Source organism: Erithacus rubecula, assembly GCF_903797595.1.
Source record: "Erithacus rubecula genome assembly, chromosome: Z".
Classification (NCBI taxonomy): Eukaryota; Metazoa; Chordata; class Aves; order Passeriformes; family Muscicapidae; genus Erithacus; species Erithacus rubecula.
The window spans coordinates 22,979,924-22,986,006 of NC_136661.1; positions in this window are offsets into that span (position 1 = coordinate 22,979,924).

A 6,083-nucleotide genomic window follows, 5' to 3' on the forward strand; every position below is an offset into this window, starting at 1 on the left:
GAACTTGGTGGGATAATAGAGTTACTTGGAGAGGAGTGGACACAGAAGACAAGGAGAGCTGATACCTGAGTTGGAGAGATAGTTCTGTGGGGAGGGCACCACGTGTTGAGTACAAAGGCAGTAGCAATGGGGTTCTAAAGCCTGTGTTAGAAGAACATGGGTAGACATTTACACACAGTTCTGAGCCCCAGAGGACGCCTCTGCTTGGGAGGTAAGTTTGATTGGGGTCACAGCTTTAAATGTGCTGTGAAGGCTGAGAAGATGTAATGGAGGAGTGCTACTACCTTGGCAAGTATTTGGAAGGGCAGTGGATGCTCAGTGCTGCCATGGTTTGGCTGTTGTGGAGCCCTGTAGAACAGTAAAGCTGGTGCTCAACTGCAGCATGTTACTCTGCTTCCAGCAAGCATTTGGTTTCCCTGGTTTTCCTGTAGCAATCCAGTAAAAGAAATAGGCACTTAACTTATAAATAGGCACTTAATGTTACCCCTCAATGCTTAAAGCAAGTGAATAGTGAATAAGACACGCCTAGGAAACACATTTATAAATTTACTTTGTGAACAGCAGATCGAGGAAGGCTGATTTCCTGTGCCCTTGGCTTGCTTGGCCATACCACTCAATTTTGTCCTTTCTTCTGGTATTTCCTGTCCTTGCTCATGCCAGAACATCTTCAGTTTCATTACTGTCCCCAAGTCATGTACTGTTCCAGCAGTTTATAGGTTTGTCAGTGCTGCAGACTTGCTGGGCAGCTCAAACTCTGACTTGGTTCCTGGGGGACCAGGTAAATGCTCTTGACTTGGCACGGTCTGGCCATGTCGCCTCCAGATTGCCTGTTGGAATCTAGCAACTTCTGAAATAATTTTTTGTCCAATACCATCAAAATTATTTACTGGTTTTCAAAGCAGATGGGTGGATGGAACATTAATTAGATACCCTGTGTTGTTAGTAAGGAAATCAGGGTAGAAGAATTCAACAGAAACCTCTAAAGCTGAAACCTCTGCGTTTCAGGCATGATCCAAAGCTGCAGTTCTCAGGCTAAAACCGATGCTAAAAACCAGAATAGAAAAATCTGCCCATTTACAGGCAAGCCAGGCATCCCAATTTTCTCTCAAAGCAACTTTTTTTAAATCTTGCATTTTGTCTGTTTCTGGGTCCTGAAATAAAGTTTTTGTCATACTGTAGGAGCCAAAATTCAGTCTATGGAACCACTGAATTTCCTTGAAACCATCTGATACTTCTACAAGTTTTGAAACTTAAAAGCCTTATTGTTATTGCTCTCTGAAGAAAATTTCCAATTAAGAACAGCTAACACTACTAGAACTAATGTATGGTTTTGCTAATAGAGTGTAAACCTTCAAATCTTAAGAAGACTTTTAAAAGTCAGAACTCCGTAGGCTCACTTTGCAATCAGCGGGACTAATTTCCTTTTGTTTTAGAGACATTAATTGAAAGTATGTTTATGCATGAATGTGATGACAGAGATGCTAATTTTATGGAGAGGGTTTAAGTGCTCATTGCTTTATGTTTTGATGATGCAAGAATATGTTTCCACTCTCACCCTGACCCTAATGCATAAATCAAAACGGGATGTTCCTCACCACCCTCCTTGAGTTCACCATACACGTGAACCCGGTTTGTTTCCTACAAGGCACTTTTTGTATTTTCCAATTTTGCATCCCAGACTTTCCACTGTGGACTAACCGTAGAAAATATTCTTGCTTTTCTGATGATGGTTCATTTAACTTTAGAAAAGACTGGGTTGATACCTTCCAACTGTTGCAGGAGGTTGAAATATTTGAAAGCCAGACAAGAAGTACCACAGATGACTTAAACAGTTCTTGAAGTGCAAGGTCTCTTACTTTTCTGCCAATAGTGTGTTCATTCTGGAAGTTGCCATGTTGTTGTGGTTGTTATTATTATTATTTAGAGTGAGTAGAATCATTCTGCACAGCACTTTTTCACCAACAAAAACTGCATCAAAGAAAAAGCAGTGGTAATAATCCCAAAACGTGTTTTCTAGTGCAGCACATCTCCTGTAGATTCAGCACTTCGCTGTGATGGTGCCAGCACAAGTGACAGCAGGATGATGGTCTGTCCTCCCAGCAGGTTTGGGACTGGGTTACATTCAGTGTGCAGCAAATGCAGGGAGCTGCCAGAGGAAGTCCTGCTAATCGCTGCCCAGCTGTGCTCTCTCATTGTTGCTGTTTGCCAGCTGATTATATGGAAATCAGTGTTTTGATTTTGTGGATTAGCTCTCCATCAGATCAGCTCTCTGATCCAAATCACCCTGTGGGGATGCAGGGGAAACAAGAGAAGCAGATTGTTTGAGGATGCACCTCTCACTCAGCAGCCTCCAGCCAGAGCAGATGAGGTGAAAGGTGGAACCACAGGTGCAGGAAAAGTCACTCTCTAGCTGCTGTACTGCTGAAAAAGAGAGAAATCCTGGGAACCACCTCTAAAGTGCAGAGGGCTGAACGCAGTAAACAGCACGCATGGCCAGCTCCAACTATTCAACACTTTTGAGGGAAAACAAAAAGACAGGGAAGAAAAACACAATCCAAACCAGCTGTGTTTTGAGGTTGCCTGTGGAAGTCTTACAGGATGATTTATAATCCAGTTGCATTGGATCTGACCTGTTTGCCATAGCAGGAAGGCAGGTAAGATGAGCAAACCCAGTGAATTCAGTCTATGGCCATCAAATGTGTTCTGATGCTCTTGAGGCTGTGGTTCCTTAGGCTGTGCTTTGGTTAGGCTGGCAGTCTAAAATACCACCATGCTGCCTGGGCTGTGAGTAAGCAGTGATTGAGGGCAGCTGCTGAAAAGCAAATCGTGTTCTGACTCGTAATTTAAAAACAGCCATTGCTCAGAGAGCGGGTTTGGATTCCTGGTGCATTCCTGCTGTTCTCTTCAAAGCTTCAGCCACACATAGGTGAGCTGATTGGTTACTCCCCCACACTCCTTTAGCATATTTTACTTACTTACTTCTCATTTGTATTTAGATTTAGATTCTGCTCTATCTATAATCTGGCCATTATCTCTCTCCAGTGTAGAATCTAGTACTTTCTCTAATTTTCCATGAAAATGTATCTACCTAACGTTGTTCTGAAAGCAATGGTCCTTTTTATGTTTCAAATTACAGCTGAATAGCTGTCTGGCAGAAATTATGATAAAAAGGGCAAGTTAGTGAAATGAAATACAGTAATAGTAAAACCAGTACTCAATGGCTTGGTATTAAGTAGATGCTGCATGAATAGGGCAAACGTCTGGAGTTCTGCAGGCAATAATGAATGCTAGAAACAGCTGAAATAGAATTACCAGGGACCCAGAATGACTTAGGCAGCAGGAAATGACTGAACATAAACTTTTTAAAAAATCTTTGGGTCTTATTAAAGTAGTAATAGCCCTCCTCGTGCAAGTTGCTGACATTAATATTCCGTCTAGTCTGATGGACATCCTTCTCCTCCTTGAACATTTTCCCTCTCAGTCATTAATATACAACTTGCTGCTTTCCATCTCAGAAGGCAAATGTCTCCCCAGCTGCAACACACTGAGGGAAAAGTTGACTGGCATCTTTGCATTTATCAGAGGAGCATTGTAAGTGGCTGCTCCCTGCCAAGACATTTATTTTGAAAAGTTACATTTAGTCAGTAAAATAACACCTGAGTGTGCCAAATAGTGTTGAAAAATAGTAAATTTAACCATAGGACTGGAAATGAATTCTTTAATACATCTGAACTGAAAAGAGGAAAGAATTAACTCTTTCCATGGACAGGTGGGGGAAAAGACACATGGGCTGGCTGTGTCCCTGCAGCCCCTGGGGTTCCACAGGGGAGCAGAGATCCACCTGCAGCCCATGGAAAATCCCACACAGAGCAGGTGGTGCCCAAAGGAGGCTGTGACCCCACGGGAAGCCCGTGCTGGAGGCTCCTGGCAGGACCTGTGGGCTGTGGAGAGAGCAGCCCAGCCTGGAGCAGGATTGCTGGCAGGACTTGTGACCCCACTGGGGACCCACAGTGGAGCAGCTGCTGCTGAGGGACTGCACCCCATGGAGGAGACCTGTGCTGGAACATTCCATGAAAACTGCAGTCTCTGGGAAGGACTCACCTTGCAGAATTCCATGGAGGACTGTCTCACTGGAAGGGACCCCACACTGGAGCAGTGGAAGAGTGTGAGGAGTCCTCCCCATGGGGAAGGAGCAGCAGGGACAACACGTGATGAGCTGATTGCATCCTCAATTCCCTTGTGCCTTTGGGGGAGTGGAGGTGGGGAAACCATGAACAAAACTGAGCCTGGGAAAAGAGGGGGCATGCCCTCCTTGTGCTCCAAAGGAGAATGCCTTTTTAAATATTCATTCTTACTACTCATTAATCTACTAATTTAACTGGCAGGATGTTATGGCTAGCCAGCCAAGGCCAACCTACCACAAACACCTAAACACAACTGCACCCTTTACCAGCATCTCTTCAACTGTGTGAGCTTTCTGAAAGCCCTTATAGCAGGATTTTTTAGTCTCTTTAGGTATGGCTGAGTTTAAAAGGTGTTTACAACTTATTTCATGAGTCTCTATTGTTTTCAATAGTTGAACTATTGGTCTGACTGTGGGAACCACCCAGGTGGCCACGCTTGCAGGATGATCTTGTTTAGTGACAATCACCCACTGATTCATATCTCCCAAGCCTCCTGAATGTCTCCCTGGGCCTCCTAGAACAAGATAGGTGTTGCATTAATTACCAACTTACCTCAGTGTGGCCACCACCAAATCCTCTCCTGAGCTGTGGCAGTCTGAGCAGCCTGTCTCATATGGGGCAGGGAGTAGCTGTGCCACTACTCATTAGTCACTTTGGTGGGCCAATTCCATCAGATTTTTGAGATGAATTTGAGGGCAGGGAGGAGCATGAAGTGAAGAACTGCTCTGTGGAGAGCTGGTAGAGGAGAAACCTTGAAAAATGGTGCTTGGATCAGGTGCTGGCTCAAAGAAGCTGTCCCCAGCTGTTTGATTTATCCTGTGCTCCAAGCAGCAGGGCTTCTTACACACTTGTAAATAAACCAAACTGCATCAAAGATGCTTTATTCCTAACTGGAGTAACCATTTGGACACTAAGCTGGCCAACTGCCTAGATCAATAAAGATCTCTTTCTGTAGAAGGGAGACTAGTAGATGAAGCAGAATTTGGAATCTTGATATTTTTAATTGTTGTCAGCTGTGCTAAAGAGCCACATAAAAAGTATATTTTGAAATAGTTTCATCTGCCTATGTATTTTCAAGTTTTAGAGTAATTTCTGCACACCATCATTTTTCAAAACAAACATGCCAATGGAAAGTGGTAAAAATATCATCTTCTTCCCTAAACAGTCTTGGTCCTTCATATTCTATGCTGTATTTCCTGAAGTTAATGGCAAAATGACATTCTTGCTACTGTCTGCCTGAAGCACCCCTTCATAAAAATAATTTACTGAACTTTTACTTCCCATGCAGTAGTATATAGCTAAGAGCAACATGGCCTTGCAAAGCATCAGAAACAGCTCCTGTCATAAAACAGGATGTCAGAAACACTTAGCACTTTGTTTTAACCTTGTGTTAATAATGATGAACAAACACATATTCAAACACGACATTTATATTTGAGGCCAGTTTATAACCTTGGGGTTATGCAGATATAAGCAATGCTTTGGTTTTGGCTGCAGGATGTTTATGACTGATGGTGAAGGGTCAAATTGGTTCTCCAGTTCCAGGATGAGCTTGCAGTGAGGGAAACAGAATACCTTTGATTTAAAGAAGAGGGAAGGTCCTATTTTTTGGGGTTTGGGATTGTTTGGGGTTTTTTTCAGAGGTGTGTTTCAGAGTGGGACCAGGCTCCCAGGATATGGAGTGCCTTTTTTGCTTTGGCTCAGTACCTGGTCTTGCTCTCCTGCCCTGAGCAGTGGGTGATCACCTTGCTGGGTTTCAGCCACAGAGGTGTTTTAATCATTAAAGCCAGTAAAAGCTTGTGCCTTCTGCTCATGCATTTGTTCTGCATCTGCATTTCTTGCCTGGGTTGGGAATTTTTAAAACTTTCTTTCTGAAGGGCTTAATTGTGTAGTAAATAG